This window comes from Macaca fascicularis, chromosome 9, assembly GCF_037993035.2.
Source record: "Macaca fascicularis isolate 582-1 chromosome 9, T2T-MFA8v1.1".
NCBI classification, from domain to species: Eukaryota; Metazoa; Chordata; class Mammalia; order Primates; family Cercopithecidae; genus Macaca; species Macaca fascicularis.
In genome coordinates this window covers 129,747,606-129,768,431 of record NC_088383.1, presented here as the reverse complement: position 1 = coordinate 129,768,431, position 20,826 = coordinate 129,747,606, and positions in this window count along the sequence as shown.

Sequence of the window (20,826 nt, the reverse complement as noted above, 5' to 3'; positions counted from 1 at the left end):
TTTCTCACTGGAACTCAATATCAAACTCTCCTCTCAGCTTGATCAAGGACAGAGTACATAAGTCTTTGGTGACCAGTGACCCTTGGAGGTAATATCCCAGGCACTGGTTTATATGAGTCGGAATTATCTTAGAGTAAATCCCAGCACACAATAGAATGGGTTACTTTGAAACAGTAAAACAGGGACTGCAAACACAGTGCATGCCAGGGTTTTAGAGTGCTTTGGAGTGGGGCTTGTTAAAACTACTGGGAAAAAAAAATACCTAAGCACAACATTTTTAGAAGCAACAAAGTATAGAAGAAAGAATATTGTACTTGGCACAAAACCTGAACCTGAGCCCAGCTCTGTCCTTACGGATTGTATCCCACAGACAAGTCACTAACTGGCTTGATCCTCAGTTTCTTCTAGAAAATGGAAATAACATAAACTATTTCCTACAGTTCCTATTCATTTTGAAAAATCTTGAAACAAATAACATGAAAGCACTTGGAAAACTATAAAATCTGAACTCAAGACATTTTAAATTCATTCTTAATAACAAAAAAAGAGAACCACCTAAGAAGACATGTCAAAATACATGGAAGAATCAGTACATTAGCAATTATATGAATAGTGCTGTCCTTTAGGCAGGTATAATCTAATTCTCATTATATTTATTGTACCAAATTATTTAAAATTACATTCAAGTTATGCCATGCAAATTATAGTCAGTGATGAATATGTTGAGCAGAAAACTATGTGATTTAATATTTACCATGTAACAGATCTAAACTGGCAAATATCTTAAGGGAGTGATTTAGGCTATTATTAAATAATGATGAAAAATCATTTACTCCCAATGTAGTTCCAGAATAAAAAGACAAACTTCTGAGGGGGGGAATATAGGAGCTTCACAATGGCTTTGGATTAAGGCCTCGTCACTATTGACTGACTTGGATGAAAACTGCTGGCTGCTTAAAGGTCAAGCTTTATCATTCACCAACTTTTATAGTCATTTGTAATATGGGATGGTATGCAGAATCAGGATCTCCTTGGATTCTCTTCTGAATACCTAAGGAGTCAGAATTTATCAAGAGCATGTGGGTATAGTACATTATTGATTCCTTCTTCTGCACTTGTAGAGTTTTTGTGGAAGATCAGTTGCACCCTAGCTGAAATACACATGGATTCTGAAAATAAACATACATATGGGAAAACATAATCCACTGCGGATGAAAGATTTATCAGCCTGCCTCTTGTGACCCATATGGCAGCAAAATTAATGGCTGTTTAGAAGCTATGAATTTAGAAAAACCCTTTGTAGATGGGAACTCATGTTTACCCATGCTGTATGTTAAGTAGCCTATGAAACAGCTGAACCATTGAGAAGCATCCTTCTTGAACTCTAATTTGTACACAGTGGCCCTGTTTACTTGGAAAGTCTCTTTATTTTCTAAGGAACAGAGCATCCAGTGCAAATACTCTAATAAACAAACAAACAAAAAATAATACCAAGGCCCTACAGGATAAACCAAATTCCACAAGCCAGTTTCTGAGAAAAGTTACGAGGAAAGGGATTTGTATACTGTGTTGTGGAACTGAAAAGACAGTTTTGTCAAACTTGTCTCCCTTTTCAAATACATTCAATGCAATGGATTTTTTTTTTTTTTAAATCTTAGGTAAATGATAAGAATCTTAGGTACTATTATGGGAATGATTTTGGAAAAGACCAGTGAGAGCATTTCTTATATTTGCCCCCCTGCAATAGGGCAAGACAGTGACAATAGTTAATCTCTGAGGTTCTTCCCTTCTCTGACATCCTATGATCTTATGATTTCCTAATATTTAGGTCTACCTGTCAGATATTCAGCCTCCTAAACCTATGGGATTTAGGACAAGGATCACAAACTTAGACATTTTAAATTCATTCTTAAAACAAAAAAAAAGGAATGAATACTCTAGCAAATGGCAATTGTGGGGAATGAGGGAATGCATGTCCCTTCTAAAGGGGGTGTTAAGGATTGAATTGTGTCAATGCAAATTTATATGTTGAAGTTCTGATTCCCAATACCTAAGAATGTGGCTTTATTTGAAAACAGGGTTGTTGCAAATGTAACAGGAGACCTCCCCCTTGTGCAGGAGACCTCCCCCTTATCAAACCATCAGATCTTGTGAGACTTATTCATCTATCACAAGAACAGCATGGGAAAAACTGCCCCCATGATTCAGTTACCTCCCACCAGGTCTCTCCCATGACATGTGGGGATTATTACAATTCAAGGTGAGATTTGGGAGGGTATACAGAGCCAAACCATATCACATACCTAACTCCCAGATCTTGGATTCCAAAATGATTCTTCAATTAAAGGAGCCAGGGCTCCATGGAGAAATGCTGACTGTAGGACCGAGGAAGTAAATAGACAAGATGAGCCTGGAACATCTTATCATGCCAAAACGTAAGGAAAAGCTCAAACAAACAAATCACCCCACAATGATGGGGTATGTCAAAGGGACACAGGAGCCAACTGAAAGAGCTCTCAATGGTTAAAGCTAAGAATTTTAGCAAAACTAGTAAATAAATAAGACAGTATTAGATTATAGCCCAAAGTGTTACATAAAGTAAATATTCACAAGTCTACACTGACACAAACAAATGACTGAATTAATAAATAATTGAGGGAAAAGAGAGAAATTTCCCATGCAGAAGAATTCCAAATAATTTATATGGTTGCTCCATCTTTGAAAAATAAAACCGCTGAGTCCTCAATTGTGGGCTGAAATCTAGTGATTTCCTTTCAATGCACAGAACGTGGAAATGGAGGGAGAAAAAGAGTAACCTAACTATTGAGGAGCCCGATAAACATTTATTCAGCCAGGCAAACCACATCAACATCTACAGTGAGAAGTCATCTCGATAGATTGCACCCCAATGGCAATTTATCTCTGTGGTCTTCATTTACAAAGAACTTTCAGAGCACCTCAGGAAGACAGGGCACAGAGACTCACGCTCTTCAGTGCCTCAGATAGGAAGTCACACTTGCCATTTCCTGTGAGAGCCCATTGGCCAAAACTTGTTCCAAGGTCCCAAACTAACTACATGGGAAGCAGGAAGTGCCAAGAAGTTCATGGAGAATTGGATTTGGGAAGCAATAGTGAATTTTGTGAGTGACTATTTTGTAAAACCAGCACACTTGAGCCAAATACAAGAAGCTTAAATAGTTAGGGCTTCGAATTTCTCTTGAGCACAGCATTACATCAGCCTGATAGATTTCTTTAATCCACTGGGCTGCAAAATATTTGCCTTTTCTTCACTTCATAATCTCCTGGCAGTGATGCATGTCTTGCCACCAAGTAATGGTGGCCTGCAGGGATACAATACTAATGATGTCATTTAGAGCTCAAATTTTTATTCGTATTCTTACATATCTATGCTCTGGTATTTTTCGGAGAGATCCTGATAATTTCAAAATAGGATTTATTTTCTTCAGATCGAAACTCCAGTTTTAAAGCTGACTGGTCTACCCTAAAATAAATAACGTATATTGTCAATCAGCAGACAGCAAACACCACTATCATATTTCTTAACTTAAAAATGTTCGAGAGCCACAAATAGCTGAAGTTTTGGCTGAATGACTGGCTTTCTTCCCTCTCTCCCTCCCTCCCTTCATTCTTTCCTTCCAGAATAATTCAGTCCAAAAGGGAAGGGGGTTTGGAGCCCACACAAGGAAAGCATCCCTGGAAACAACTACTATTTTACTAATTTCCAGCAACGGGATGGGGACTGTGTGACAAAGGTGAGCTGAGCAAAAGTGGGAGTTCCCTGGAGGGAGGGAGGTTGTCCAAGGCCAAGAACCCCAGCCCTGTCCTCACTGGCTGCATGGCCATGGACGAGAAACTTTGTCTGAGCTTCAGCTTCTCTGCCAAAATGAGTGACTGGCCTACAGCAGCAATGTTCACACTATGGTGGCCCCTTGGGATCCATGGAGGGTGTGAAAGGCAAGAGGAGGACTATTCCCGCCCCTCAACCCTGTCCCAGTTTTCCCTATTGTAATGGGCCCCTGATGCAATGGGCCCCTCCTCTCTCCAAATACCTGCAAACTCTCAGGGACTTGTGCCTCACAGGCAAAGAGGTGATACTGTCTTCTGTTCTGTGATCCTGACAGGCCTCAACATATGAATTTGTTTGTCTGATGGTTCCTGTTGCTAAAAAATAAATTATGTCAGATTAAATTGGAAAACCTATATTTTAAAAACTAGTTGGCATGGTCATTTTATCTCTGAGGCTTTTGCTCTGACATTTCACTGAAATGCGTGTAGACACTTTGTGGACAATGTTGGGAGGTAAATAAGAAAAATAGAAGCTTCTCACACACTAAGCAGAGGGTTTCTCTCTACATACTAGGAAAATCATAGAGAACTTGACTACAGATCCACATTAATAGTGGATATGGGTATGTAACACACCCAAATCTATTCGTTACCATAAGCAAAAGAACCAGAAGAAAGTAAATCAACTTAGCTGAAGGCTTTGGCTGGAAGAAGGAAAATCAAATGCACCGTTCAGAACACCATAGACACTTCCGACCTGCTAAGACTATCACATACACACATAGGCGCACGCGCGCGTGCGCACGCACACACACACACACACACTCTCTCTCTCTCATGCACACACTACCACACAGAGAACAGTTAAACAGCAGCAGAACTTATTGATATGGCTCTAGGTGAAAGATTCAGACCAAAACTACTGTTAGAGTTCAGGGTATTAGTGATCAGAAAACTCCAATCAATCCCAACGTTACAGCTGTTAGAACTGAAAGAAAAGACTCAAGATTTTCTTTAAGGTGTTCTTTCTGCCAAGGTCCCAGACGCATTGGGACCTGTCCACAGCCACACAGTTTCTATTGTAATTGGTGGATGTGGGAACACAGACCAGGTGTCCTGCCTTCCAGCTCCATGCTCTCTTTTGCCACTGCTAACCTCAGGGGCCTCTTGAAGTAGGATCAAAGGCTTATTTCAGGAACCCAGCGGGAGAAAGATTGCACTGACTTGACTAACTCAAAATCATTAGGCAAACAATGACCCATGCACAAGTTTCCCTTTATTTCTCTTGCTGTGAAAAAGAAAATCCAGATCTGTATAAGGAGAAACTTTATTTGAAGGATTACAGCAAAGGGCATGGCGCTACAGGAGGATCAGCGGCCCATTGCAATAGGGAAAATTCTCTGACCATAACATCTACAAGCATCTCCAAGGTCAGCTATTAAAGGGCTTTCCTTTCCTAGGGAGGAGTAAGCAAATCTGGAAAGAGCCAAGTGTGGGAAGGGGGATGCAAGGGTGACATAATCGGCCAGTGGATCAGAGAATGTCTTACCCAGAGGCCAGTCTATTCCTTGGGAAAGTCCACTAGTGGGGAGATATGTGCTGGCTCAGGCTAAGAGTGGGTCAAAATTTAGGGATCTGGGGCAAGGAGAGAATCCTCACCAAGGTTTGGTTAGCAAGGATTTTGTTTGGATTGATCACGGACAGTTCAGCGAATCATTTATGAGGCCAAATAATGAAAATCTGAAGGGTGTCTGCCTAGCTTTGCCATGGATGAACAAGGGGGTCATCCATGATTTTTGACTAAATCACATGGGGAAGGATGGTTCCCTGCAGCAGGCCAGTTCCAGAGCATAAGGGAATTGGGCAGGGGGAGTAGCATTCCTAATTCTCACCATTTTCCAGGATAACAAGCTCAGTTGAAGTTCAACATTGCCAGAGTAAAATGAAGCCTTTAGTGTTATCATTTCAAAAATCAACCCCTCATTTCCCTACCCCACAACCCTCTCTGTGAAAAGTACTTTATTTTAAGAAGGGAAATTAATTTTGTAAGATTTCTTGGATTGAACCAAGTCTAAAAGTTGGCTGGGTGACTGCAATGTCCCTTCTGATAATTGAGATGGGATATTGATTTTGAAATACTGAGACTCAAGCTACACTGCCCACTACTTCTTTCAATTGACTACTTAAAGTCCATGTTTTCGTGCTACCTCTTTTCTGACTTACAGATAAAAGACTCTAAACTATGATGAAGCTAGAGACAGAATTGTCTATATTCTGCCACACAGAGGGCCATTTCTATGGGACCTTAGCAGATATTACCCAGATACCACAGATGCCTTCCTCCTTCTCAGGTATTTCTTTTACTTATAAAAGGTTTAAGCCTTCAATATCACAAATCACATGAGCCCTAATACCTCCTCTCTCTCAGTTTCTGCAAACTCTCAGGGACTTTTGCATCATAGATATTTGTTCCTCTCTACACCAATCTGGTCTCAAAACTCTGTGCTTTCAAGCTTTCCATGTGACTCACTAGCAAAAGGTATGTGTCGGTCTAGTAATTTTTAGGAAGATTGAAGGGCACAACAGAGATCACACAGCCGTCTCTCCTCCTGCTGTTTCTCGCCCAGGGAAGACAGTTTGGCTCACACTCAGATTTATCTTTATTTCTTACTTTTCACCCATAAGCACTTGAAATTGTTTTCCAAACAATCTGTGGCCATACCAGCTTTACTGGGAGTTATGTTAAGCAAAGACAACTAATTGTATACCTTTCCACATGGACAACTAAATCTTTGCTACTCGGTATGGTCCAGACCAGAAGCACTGACATCCTGAGAACTTGTAGAAGTGCAGATTCTCAGCTACCTCCTAGAGCTACTGAATCGGGATCTGCATGTGATCCCCGGGTGATCACATGCACATTCAAATTTGAGACCCCTGGAATGTAATGTAGTCTGGATCAATTCCTTTCACCTTGGAGTTAATTGGTGTGGTAGATTGAATAATATCCCCTCAACCATCCAAATTCATGGAACTTCAAATTATGATCTTATGTTGAAAAAAGGTCTTTGCAGATATCATTAAAGTAAGGTTCTCAAAATGAGATCATCTTAGATTTCGGGTGGGCCTTAAACCCAATGCCTGGCATCCTTATAAGAGATGGGAGAAGAATATTTGCAATACAGAGGGACAGAGAAGAGGACCATATGAAGATAAAGGCAGAGATTAGAGAGGTACATCTGTAAAGGAAAGAATGCCAAAGATTGCTGGCAGTCTCCAGAAGTTAGGAGAGAGAATGGATTCCACCTCCAAATGGAACCAAGGTTACCAGTACATTGATTTGGGACTTCTGGCCTCGAGAACTATGACAGAATATATTTCTCTTGTCTCAAACCAGTTCGTGTCATTTGTTACAATAGTCACAGGAAGCCAATATACCTGGTGACACCTGGGTTTAGGTGTCAGTCTGAGTTTTGTTTCCACTGGGTCATATCACTCCTTTATTTTCCTCACCAATCCTGAGCTGGTGAAGGCTTTGAAGTTTCTTACAAATGTGGTCAGACTGTGATCTCATGCTCCCTGCCTGACTTTGACCATGACTAGCCTTTTCTCTCTTGGAACCTCTTTTACTTTCCCACACTTTCACTTTCTCTGCTTTCCCCTTAGCTCTAAGGTTCCATCTCTCTCTTCTGCTTCTGTATTCTCTGTCCTGAGCTCTCACTTGTCCTGCCTGTATGGGTCTATTAGAATCTCCTCCTGGGCTGCATTCTTTTCTACCTTAGCTACTCTGGATTTTGTTGTTGTTCTAGAGAACTTCATTCACTTTCTTTTTTGAGAAAAATGTGTATTAATCCTCCATAAAAATCATACAAATTAGGGTGGAAAATACCAGATTTGAGCAATCCCCTAAGTGCATTCTGCTTATTCTCATCTCCCATATTTGGATTAGGGAGAGGGAATTCTTTCTCTCTGATACTTTCTGCTTCTTTAAGTATCTGTAGACTGCAGGGAGAACCCATGTCCTCTATCACACACAGAGACTAAATTCAAAGCCTTCCTTCTGAGATGAGCAATAGTTCGTTCATTCATTTGAATTATTTACTTCTGTATATAAACCAAAAAGTGTCTGAGACAGATCTCAATCAATTTAGACGTTTATTTTGCCAAGGTTGTGGATCACGATCTGTAACAGCCTCAGGAGGTCCTGAGAACACGTGCCCAAGGCAATTGTGTTATAGCTTTATTTTATATGTTTTAGAGAAACCTAAGACATCATTCAATACAAATGAGGTGGGACAACTCAAAGCGGGGTTGGGGGGAAGTTACAAGTCATAGGCAGAGATTTTCTGATCAGCAATTGGTCAAAAGAGTTATTATCTAAAGACCTGGAAACAATAGAAAGAAGTGTCTGGGTTAAAATAAGGAGTCATGGAGACCAGGGTTCTTATTATGTAGATGAAGTATCATAAGTGGCCATGCCCAGAGGCAATAGGTAGCAAGTGTTTCCTATTCAGACCCTTAAAAAGTGCTAGGCTCTCAGCCAATCTCCTCAGGATTAGAAAAAGGCCTGGTAAGGAGAGGGGATTCTCTACACGATGTAAATTTCCCCCCACAAGAAACAACTTGGCAGGGCCATTTCAAAATATGTCATAGAAATATATTTTGGAGTAAAATACTTCGGTTTCTTTCGAGGTCCTGCTATCATGTGATGCTATACTAGAGTCAGGTTGGAATTTTATCTTACTGTTACAAAGAGTCTGTTCTGTCAGTCTTAAGACCTGTGTTTTAATGTTAATGCTGGTCAGTTGTGTGTCTGAACTCCAAGGGAAGACAGTAATTGAGGTATGTCTGACCACTCCTCTTCCTGGCATGATCTGAACTAGTTTTCCAGGTTTGGTTGGGTCCTCTGGCTAATAGGGGGGTCCATTCAGTTGGTTCTGGGACTTAGAATTTTATTTTTGGTTTATATCAATCATAGGGGTAACATTCAGAGTGAAATGAACTAAAAACCATTCTTTGCTCATTTGTACTCTCTTGTTGAAAGACTTTCTTGTTACCAAGACAATATGTTGTCTGATCATATAAGAATTACAGACAGTGCAAATTCACTTTCAAGATTAAGCAATTGAATATATAATCATTCTAATGCATTGTGCTTAAAAATGCTGTTTGCTTTGCAGTTCGCTGAAGAGTTCCCACTCAGTCATCTTGCTTCACCGAGAGCTTTCATTTGATCTTGAAGAATTGATTCTCTTAGCAGTAAGAAATGTTCTTCCTTATGCCTGCCAATACTGTTTTTTTAAAGTCTACTTTATATGATATTAATATAGCCACACCAGCTTTCTAATGCTTAGTGTTTGCCTAATATATTTTCAAACTTAGAAGTAATTGAAATGTTTCTTGTCATCAACATGTAATTTATTTTTTTAAATCCACTTGATCTCTGCTTTTTAACTAAAATGTTTATCCATTTGCATTTAATATAATTTTTGATATGGTTGTCTTTAAGTCTTCTATTCTGGTATTTGTTTTAATATTTATATAATTTGTTTGTAGATGGAATTTAAAACATATTCACTTTCGTTAAACATCACTGTAAATTTAACATTAATTATCAGGCCTTGAACAACCATAAAATCCCAGAGTTATAAGGAAACTTAAAGACCTTCTAGTGTTACTCCAGTTGGGAGAAGAGTCTTACTGAGACATATTAAAATCTACAATTGAGATAAAATCATTATCTGACCAACTGTTATCAGAAATCATGACACTTCACTTAATTCTTCTTTAGACATTTCCTAGAGACTTGAAGTTTTCCACATATAAAACCTTATCTCATGGCTTTTCACTATGTCCCTAGTATGGATAAGAGACAACTATTTTCTCTACAGGCTTTCATCCCTTTCCCCAGACATTTCCTTTTATTAAAACCAAACCAAACCACACCAAACCAAAAACAAACAAACAAAACAAAACAAAACAAAACAAAACCCTCAATGCATTCTTCATCTTCTTTGTGCAGACACTATGATGGAGCAAAGGAGAGGAGGCTCAAGAGTGTTAAGGCCCTGACCCAGGCCTTTGGAAATCCCAGCCTAAAGAAGCTTTGAACTTTTATCTCTTGTATCAGGCACTTGATAAAATCAGAGCTGACTTCCTTCCTGAAGTTGAGTTTACTTTTTTTCCTTTTTTTTTTTTTTTTTTTAATAAGCAAGGAGAAGGAAGTTCTGTGGCCCTAGGAAACCTAGAGAACCGGCAAAGGATTATTCTGCTGCTCTTTGTTTTTTAAATAAACACTATACAATTGAACATCTAGAGATAGCTGCAAAGATTGCAGCCTTTTGCTACTGAGGTCAATTTTTTACATGGCCCAGAATAATTGGGCTCATTCACCTTTTTAGAGAATGGACAAAGGGTTACGGTGCTCCTGGCCAGCATGACGTAAAGACAACTTCATTACTTCATTGAAGACAGTTAAACGACAGGTCATGCTCTATATTTCCTGGCAAACAACTGACTCAATTTAGGGGCAAAGATTTCTCATAGAAATGTCACAAGTCTTTTGTAGAATAATGAGAAATTTATATTTCAGATAAAGGTATTCACAGGTCCTGGCGAGACTTACTTAAGATCTAGACAATGGTCACAATTTACTATTTCAATTTGTCTCTCGTAGAAGGGAAAACTCACCAATCTTGTGATGAGTGTTAAGAGGCCTATCAAGGGGATTGACTGCAGGGCTCCTGGACCACCTGTGATTCACCTGTGTTTTAACAAAAATGGGAGCTCCCAGCCTTGTTCACTCATTTCTGATGCTAAATTCCCATTATCTTTTTCACTCACTTTGGCTTTCAGGCTCTAGGTATAGTTGGAAAAGTACACAGGCCTTACAGCTCAGAGGGCAAAAGCCAAAGTTATAAGAATAAATAAGTGCTTTCCATCTTGACAGGTGATTACAGTTTCAGACCAACCACCTGATTCTGTGTGGTGACTGCACAGAACTTTTGCTACGTAAGAGAACATTTCACTGAGGGCTGCTGGGTGCAGTACCTTGAATGTCTGAGCTCTTGACAATGGGATCTGTCCGCACATCACCTGCACATCACTCATGCAACAATAACAGCCTATTCTTTGTTTTCTGTTGGTGAACATTTGTTATTTCACTCTCTATTACTGTTGGATTTGGATTGCCATTTCTTCCCCTTTTTGCAAGTTCTAGATTTCCAATTTCTTAAGGACTAAACATCTGACCTAATGAATTCTAAATTGCCTAGAGTGTTTTGTCATGGAATTGTAAGTGGAGTTTTACTTCTCCAGGGACTTTTAAGAGCTGAAACCTTTAAGATCATGTAGATTTAAGCCCCATAAGTGCAGAGAGAGGGTCTAAGTTGTTTATGCATCCTTCATAATCCCCTTTGTATAAGGTCGATGCTCACAACAGGGTTTCTGAATCAAATCTTCCAGAGGATATTAGGGCTCAGGAGATGGATAAACGTTATTTATCAAATGAGTGACTGAAGATCACATTCAACATCTTCCTTTCTAAAACTTACTATTATTTCAAGACTCAGCTGAGATTCCACAGCTGCTGAGGCTTCTCTACAGTACTTCAGGCCCACAACTTCCGCCTTTGATGAACTTTGCAGCTTCTCCTAGAAGAAATATTTTTAGCCCTAAAATGCAGAACTTGCTACGCTGACTGTAACTTCTTTTTTCTTTTGAAATAATCTCCTCTTCTTCCTGCAAATGCATCAGATACTCTATTAAAAGGGAATATCCACTCTCTACCCCCATTCTGGCTTTTTGACATCTCACCACCTTCCACTTTGTGCCACATGCCAGTGATTGTTCCCCCAGCTCAGGGAATGCTGTGCCTTCTGGCTCAGAAGGCCTTCTTGGCCGCAGTAAGCTCCCTGTGCACATCTATTCCTCTGAAGCTGGCACCTCTCTTAAGTAATGTTGGTGCCTCCTCACTCCCCTGCTGGCTGGCTCATCACACCTGTCAGCTGAAGGGCTCTTATTGATCTTCGTGTTTGTTTCTCCCCACGACATTATTCTTGGCTCTTACTCTGTCACAGCACACTGAACCAGGCTGCTCTCGGGTGAGGTTTGATCCTCCCGTGCTCTGCTTCTTTGTGAGGCCAGTGACTGGAATAAAAAGCTTCATGTTTTAAGATAGGGTTTCTTCGTCTTGGCACTATTGACATTTTGGACTGGATAACTCAGTGTTGGGGGGTGTCCTTTGCAATGTAGGTTGTTTAGCAGCATCCCTAGCCTCTGCCCACTTGATGCCAGTAGCACCCCCACCCCCAAGCTGTGGCCATGAAAGATGTCTCCAGATGTTGCTGTGTCCCCTGTGGACAAATTTGTTCCTGGTTGAAAACCGCTGCTATATGGGACACAGTCACCTGCTCATGAAACCCAAAGACAGAGGCCAGTGCTCTGTGATTTTCTACTGTGTGGGGGTGACTTGGAATTAACCACTAGAGTCATGTCAGAGTGAAGTTCCGTGTTCAGGAAACAAACACACAAATATAAACTGCCTTTGCAGAAATGCCAGTGTACTTTCTTGAAAAACATGAAAACCTTTTGTTTGTTTCTTAGTATACACAAAAGCATGTTGAAGAAGAAGGCATGACTCTGTGGCTTAGTAAGATGCCTTCACATTTTAATGGTGTTTTAGAGTTTAATAAAGCATTCTGCATCTATTAGCTCATTTAGGTCTTCAAGGTACTAAGTGGACTATTATTATTATTATTATTATTATTATTATTATTGCTTTGTTAAAATCACCCTCTGGAGACTGATTTCAGAAAGTTTAAACAATTTCTGTACTGGATTTATTTTCTTGCTAGACACATTAAGGACATATATATTTTTTCCTTTCGTCATAAACTGCAAAACAGAAATAATTTTATGAAAAAAGTCAAATAGGTTCTATTCTGATTGTTTCTCACTCTCTCCCTTATCCTACCCCAAATGGAAACATTCATTCAATCGCCTCTAATGGATGAAAAAAGAAATCTCCTTAGTGGTATATGACCAGGAAGGGGCTTTTGCTATTTCAGAAGTTGCTTGGTAGGCATTCTGCATCACTAACGCCTCTGGGTAATCAGTTTGCAAAACAGCAAGTGTCCCCAGCCAGCCCATTATTGCCAGCACTCCCTTCTCATTTTCCTAGGTTTCTTGACCTTTACAAGCTCATCACTGAATGCCTGTTTTAATGTGTTCTCTTCCCCACTGCTTTGTCCTGCCTTCATCAGACTAAGTGATAGGTTTGATTTGAGGCTTCTCACCCATGAGAGGATGTTTATCACAAACATCACTAAAATGATCTTATCTTTGGCTCAGTAGAGTGATCTGCTACCAGCAGCCCATAACATTAAGATGATGACTAAGCCCTTCCCAGGCAGCTGCGTGCCACCAAGTTCCCTCTGATTGTGCAAGGGGTGCTTTGGTGAAAATGACTTGATCTGTAATATGAATTGGTGTAGCCACAAGCAGAACCATAATGGGCTCTAGCAGGCCCAAAGCTGTGTTAGAAAAATAGTTGTTTTAATTTGCCATGTGATTTTCAATGGGCATAGGTTGAGCACCTGAAATTTGGCACTTAACAAATCAAGTTCCAAGAAAAGATGCTAAATGTATGGTGGGACATATGAAGAATGTGAGAGCGTGGAATTTGCCCAAGATGGGGACCCTTGTTCTGACCACATGAAGACACCTGAATGCTTTACCTGTATAGCCAGACCTAGTGTGACTGCAGTAAAAATGTGGTCTGGTGACGCTCAGTTTAGGCTCACAGATTCTAGCTGTTCCAAGGAGCCCTGTCAAAAACTTGTGGGGCAGAAGATCATATCTGGACCATCTCCTACACAGAACCGTAGACACCACGCTTACTTACCCAGGGTGAACTCACAGTGATGTGGAAAGTGGAGCCCATGATATGACTATCAGAACTTCCTTTGAAAATCTGCAGAAATTCTCAACCTTAAATATTCCAGACGTAATTGTGAAATTCCCTGGCTGACTGAGGAATCCATTATGAATCCCCTTCTTTCTTTTTAACAACTGCATTTGCTGAAGCCAGCTGCCCTACTGTGGAGTTAATTTTCATTTCCTTTTGTGCATTCTCAACAAAGACCTTACAGCTACAATGATTCCTAGACTCTAACCCATGGCTATTATACAGTGGGCAACCATATCACAGGCTGTGCAGATTTCTGCTTGAAAAATGACTCATCAGGCATGGGATAGGGTTTAAAGTAAAACGAATCAATGTTGAGAGACCACAGAGATGCTAAACTACAAACACAAACTCCAAGTGGGCTGCTCCCCTCTTTGCACTTTTCTCCAAGATAAAGCCTGCAGAGGCCCCGACCTTTCTGGGTGAAATATTTCCCATCAGAACTTCCCACAGGCCATGATGTCTGCGGTCAGAGGTCAGGGTGCAGCACTGCAGCACAACATTCAACTGAAACACAGAGAATCTTACAACTCGGGAATGCACTCCCGAATGATGGATGTCAACCACAATCTTCTCTCCCATTTACAAAGCCTGGTTCAGTTTGCAGAGAGCAGTCTGAAATGCTCCTTTATTTGAAGTGTAATCTGGGGAGCTGAATTTGATGGAGCTGCCGGCAAATGAATGGACAAAGAGAGGGACTGCGTGGGCTTTGTCTCCTGAGAGGGCATTGCAGACAGCTAAGGCGTCTGGAAGGTGGATGGATTCCACTCATTAGTAGCTCCTGCTCCAAGGCGCAGCATAAGAAAGATTTTCCTATGATTTCCATCACTTATTTTGTTTTTAGCTGGAAAAAGGGTGTTTGCTGGGCAGGAGCTGGTGCTTCCCTGCATGGCTTTTTGAGATCACCAGGTGAGGCGGAGGAGCAGCTGTGCAGCAGGCTTCCTGCAGCAGGCCCTGAGCAAGCTCATTGCCCAGGAGGCAAAGGTTAGCCACAGGCTGATTTTAAACATGGATGAAGACAAATGCTGGCTGCCAAACATTTATTTTTTACAACTCAGCTGACTCAGCGCGTAAGTCCTCATCACTGGGGAAGACAGAGTCCACTTCCCACTCACCCCCCACCTGGCCTTGTGCACTGGGAAAACCTCACTGCAGAGTCTCAGGGGTAGAGAGATGTTTTCCAAAGTAGACAGAAATCATCCCAGAGCCTTGGCAGGCCCACAGGACATGGGTCTGCTGGGGACAGCCGTTCTGCCGGCCAGGCCCAGCCTCCTGCATCTTTTCCTAAAAAGACTGTGTAGGGGGCACAGAAGAAAGAGACTGAGTATTGTAAGGCTATTTTCTCTTTGATCCCTAATATATCTGTCTGCCTGCCCTCATTTGTTCTGTTTGCTCACACAACTAAAGCAAGTTCACTATGGAAGAGTTAAACACACACACACACACACACAGAGATACATTAGAAGGGAAGGTGAATCTGTTCTCCTATTACTTATAGAAAATGAATGGCTTTCCTTCCTGTCATTTCTGTCTGCGTATATTTATAGATACCAGAAATGCCCTCATGGTCCACAAACTCATTTGCCCTGCTCTTTACAGTTTATAAATCTTAAACATCTTCCCATGTTATTAGCTTTAATGACTGTCTGGTACTATACGGAACAGAATGCACACAGCTGGAGAATATTTGAAAAGATTAATATAGGTTTCTTCTCCCTTATTTAGCCTTTCTTTCCTCCCACCCCTGACCCCAACCCTTTTAAGCAGATGACAAGCTCTGTGTTTTTGGACCCAGTAAGGGTCGATGGCCAGAGAGAAAAAGCTGCCAGCAAAACATTTTCTGTCCTGGGTGTTGTTCCTAGAGGTCCAAGACCATGAAGGGGTTACGTGGGGCAACTCTGAGGCTGACACCAGGTGGAAGGAAGTCTTGAAGGATGAAGGCAGTAAGGGATTGTTATTAAGAGGTCTTTCAGTTAAGTGCCGTGGCTCACTCCTGCAATCACACTGCTTTGGGAGGCCAAGGTAGGAGGATCACTTGACCCTAGGAATTTGAGACCAGTCTAGGCAACATAGTGAGACCCTGTCTCTACAGATAGTTTAAAAATTAGCCAGGCATGGTGCAGTGTGCCTTTAGTCTTAGCTACTTGGGAGGCTGAGGTGGGAGGATCATTTAACACCAGGAGGTTTTGAGGCTACAGTGAGCTGTGATCACATCACTGCACTCTAGTCTAGGTGATAGAGCAAGGCCTTGTCTGTGAAAAAGAAAGAAAGGAAGAAACTTCTGGGTCCTGTAAAAGCAGGGCCCACGGGGGCAGCTGGAGCTGAGGGGAATGATCTGACGGTGTCCAGATAGGCAGGATCCAAGGACAGGGCTCCCAGCTTCAACAAACAGACCCTTATCCCACAGCGGCCCAGCGTCAGTTGAGAGCCCCACAGCTGAAGGGGGCCGCTGTAAAAAGAAAATTATAATGACTACCCCTCCCACCTTACTCCCCTTCCCACCGTCCGTGGCACTGAAAATAGTCCCAGAGCCTTGTCAGGACCTGGAGGCAGAGTGGGTTGAGTCTTCAAAATAACCAAGATCACCTTCCCCACCAGCCTAGAAGTTTGTAGGACATGAATTCTGAATTAGGTCAAGTCAGAGTCAGTGAAGGAAATGCGAGTTCTCATGGGGCCGGGCTTGTGAATGAATAGTCAATGAACTTGTATTGAGCCCATCCCATAGTGTTCAACATAAAAAGTAGTTTCCATTTTTCCACCATTTGGTCATCTTAGCCTTAACTTTTATTTTGTCATACGATTAAATTCTTTTTTTTTTTTTTTTTTTTTTTTTTTTTTTTGAGACGAAGTCTTGCTTTGTCATCCAGCCTGGAGTGCAGCAGCATGATCTTGACTCCCTGCAACCTCCCTCTCCCAGGTTCAATCAATTCTCCTGCCTCAGCCTCTCGAGTAGCTGGGATTACCGGCACTCACCACCAAGCCTGGCTAATATTTTTTTTGTATTTTTAGTTGAAATGGGGTTTCACCATGTTGGCCAGGCTGTTCTTGAACTCCTGACCTCAAGTGATCTGCCTGCCTTGGCCTCCCAAAGTGCTGGGATTACAGGTGTGAGCCACTGTGCCCAGCCTGATTAATTTCATTATACAATTTCACTTACCATTTTATCTAACATTTTTGCCTAATTTAAAAAATTATACATGTGTATCTGATTTTATATGATCTATCTCTCCCTATATAATTTTTATATTATCTATCTATCTATCTATTTTAAGATATAGACAGGGTCTCACTCTATTACCCAGGCTGGTCTGGAACTCCTGGCCTCAAGCAGTTCTCCTGCCTTGGCCTCCCACAGTGCTGGGACTACAGGCATGAGCCACTGTGACTGACCAACTTTATATATTTACTCTCAACATTTCATATTTGCATCCAGCCTTTGTACACAGCCAATGGAAAGTACAAGCACTAGCAGCTGTAGTGAGGTGGACATGAGCCCCAAGCAGGAGAGTGGGTCTTGTCCTCCCTCCAGCTGATCCCACAGGGACCATGCCAGCCTCCCAGAATAGACCCATGTTCTTTTCAGGGAGAGACAGAGAGGGAAGGCCACCTACGTGTAAGCAAAGCACAGACCAGAGTTCCCTCTCCAAGTTATCAACAGGTCCAGCCCTCCTCACAAGCACCTGAGCTGCTGGAGCAGTGGGGCTTCCTCCCATTCCAGGCTATCTGGCCTTTTTATGAGGAAACATGTGGCCCAAGATACCCTTGGTATTATTCCTGTCTATCTCCCGTGCTTGGGCTTGGCAGGGCAAAAGGGTGGCTGCTCAATGGAAGTTGGTCTTCCGAAGTCTCCGGCAGGGACAAAACCTCGTCTTGTAGGGTAGTCTCTAGAGCCACCTGTTACGGAGACCTGATCTGGTGGGGGCAGAAGTCAGACTCTTGTGTGCTGAGGAGCAGGTGGAGGCTGAAGAAGTAAAGACTCCTCTTTGGGGAGGTGAAAGAGACAGATTGGACAGTAACTACAGCAGATATAGTTCAAGAGATTTATTTGGGGCTGGGCGTGGTAGGTCATATCTGTAATCCCAGCACTTTGGGAGGCCAAGGCAGGTGGATCACCTGAGGTCAAGAGTTTGAGACCAGCATGGCCAACATGGCAAAACCCTGTCTCTACTAAAAATACAAAAATACAAAAATTAGCCAGGTGTGGTGGTGCGTGCCTGTAATTCCAGCTACTCGGGAGGTTGAGGCAGGAGAATCGCTTGAACCTGGGAGGCAGAGGCTGCAGTGAGTTGAGATTGCACCACTGCACTCCAGCCTGGGTGTGAGACTGTGTCTCAAAAACAAGAAAAAAAAAAAAAAAAGAGAGGGAGATTTATTTGGAACAAGAGAGTAATGTATTTCTAGGCAGAGGGGAAGCAACATGAAAAGAGAGAAAGGTTGAAACTGTGGGTGAATATTCTTTACTTCATTCTCTATTGTTCTTCTACAAAAACATTCAGCACACAACAAAAAGTTAAGAGAAACACACACACACACACAAGAAAATACGACTTATGGTCAGTGGGGAAACAGAGTAAACACAGAGATGACCTAGATGTTGGGATTCTCAGGAAAAGACTTTAAAATAACTGGCCAGGCACAGTGGCTCATGCCTGTAATCCCAGCACTTTGGGAGGCTGAGGTGGGCTGATCACTTCAAGCCAGGAGCCCGAGACCAGCCTGGCGACAGAGCGAGACTCCATCTCAGAAAAAAAAAAATAATTAATTAATAAAACAAAATAACAATGACAAATATGTAAACCTCCATTGGTTCACTTAGGTGTTTACCTTTTCCTCTAAATATGAAGAGAGAGATGAAAACTATTTTTAAAATGGAAATACTGGAAAGGAAAAAAATATACTCTTATCAGAAATGATAAATTCAGTCAATAGGTTTGACAGTAGTGAGCACATCGGAAGATTAGTGAAACTTAAGATAGGTCCATAGATATGGTCTAAAATGAAACACAAAGAGAAAAGGAAAGGAAAAATAAAACACCAGAAAGGGAGCATCCAGTGTCTGTGGAATAAAATTAAATAGTCCAACAGAGATCTCACGGTAGGATCAGAAAGAGGGAGAGAGAATAGGCCAGAAAATTGTGTGAATAGATAGATGACACATAGATAGATAGATAGATAGATAGATAGATAGATAGACAGACAGATGGATGGATGATAGATAGATAAATAGACAAATGATAATTTTCCAAAATTGATGGAAGGTATGAACCAATTAATTTAAAAAGCTTGCCAACTCAAGAAAGATAAATAAATACAAAGCAAACTACACCTAGGCATACTGTGATCGAACTTCTAAAAAGTAAGTTGAAAAGAAAGTTAAAAGCTGCTAGAAAAAAAAAAAAAGAAGGAGCATTACATACAGGGGAACAACAATACAAATGGAAGCTGTGTTGCTTCTGCTTTTTCATTTGAAACAGTAGAGGTCAGAACACAGAATAAGGTCTTTAAAGTCATAGTTTTAAGAAGCAAAGGAAAACAAAACAACAAAGCAAAATTGTCCATATACAAGGATATGAATTCTCATCCAGCAAAACTATCTGTCAAAAATGATGATGAAATAAAGGCATTTTCAAACGAATAAAGACTGAGAGGTCTCCAACAAACCTAAACTACAGAAATGCTAAAAAGAATTTCTTCAGCTTGATAGGAATTGATACATATAGAAGCTCCTGTCAGCATATAGAAATGAAGAGAGCTTCAGAGAGGATAAACATCTGATATTCATTTTTTAAACTTTTTAAAAATTTTAAGATACATACCCAGACATACATACTTATTTTTTAAAAAGACCATCAAAGCAAAATAATAACAATGTATTGTGGCAGTGATCGCATGTGGAAATAAAGTGTATGACAAGAGGGACACATAATGCAAGAAGGAATAAGTGAAATGATAGCCTTATAAAGTTCTTACATTGTGAATTTGTATATTATCATTTGAAGATAGACCGTACTAAGTTACAGATGCACATTGAAAAAAACCTACAAAGAGGTATAGCTAATACGTCAGTATAAGAGATAAAGTGAAATAATAAAAATATTTTATTAATCCAAAAGGATAAGATATCCTGACCCACTAGATAAGAATATCTTGGCCCACTAGAATGTCTTGGGAAAAAGCTAAGGCTGTCAAGACCAAGGAAGCAACTGGAACACACATTCCTGGTGGAAATATAAAACAGTATGTGTGCTTTGTATAACGATTTGGATGTTTCTTAATATGGTTCAGTATACATCTATGTTATCAAAACTTTCCTCTTGGGTATTCATTAAAGAGAAGTGAATGAATATATTTGAACACAGTGAGACTTGTACAAATACATTCATAATAGTCAAAGTGCGGAAATAATTCAAATGTCCACTAATAGGAGAATCAATAAACAAATTGTTTCATATCCTCTACAACTGGACACAACTCAGCAACAACAACAACAACACAAATGAACTGCTGACACATACGACTACAACATGAGTAAATCTCAAACGTGTTGCAGGAAAGAATTCAGACAATAAAAGAGTGCATATTATATGAAGTTCTAGAACAGTCAAAACAAATAAATAAAAATACAAATCAGAAATTTGTTGCCTTCGGGAGAAAAATTAACTGGAAAGAGGCATGATAGAATTCTCTAGGATGAGAGAAATGTCCTATATCTTTTTTGGATTGTGGTTACACAGATTTATGCAATTGTCAAAACTCATAGAACTGATGTACTTAGAGTTGGTACATTTTATTGTATTTGTATTTCAGTGTAAAAAATAATGAACCTACTTCTCCCCGGGACTATAATACTGTTATAATACTGTTAATAGGAAGTTCTAGTGACAAAGATGTTTGCAGAATTTTAGAGCAGTCAGAATTAAAGATTTGAAAGCAATAGCAGTAAATGTCTTTATTTCTCAAGTCTGATTCTGAAAATACGTATAGGAACTTGAACATCACCATTAATACCGTCCTTGCTGGTGCACAACAAGGAATGGAATCCTTGTTCTGGA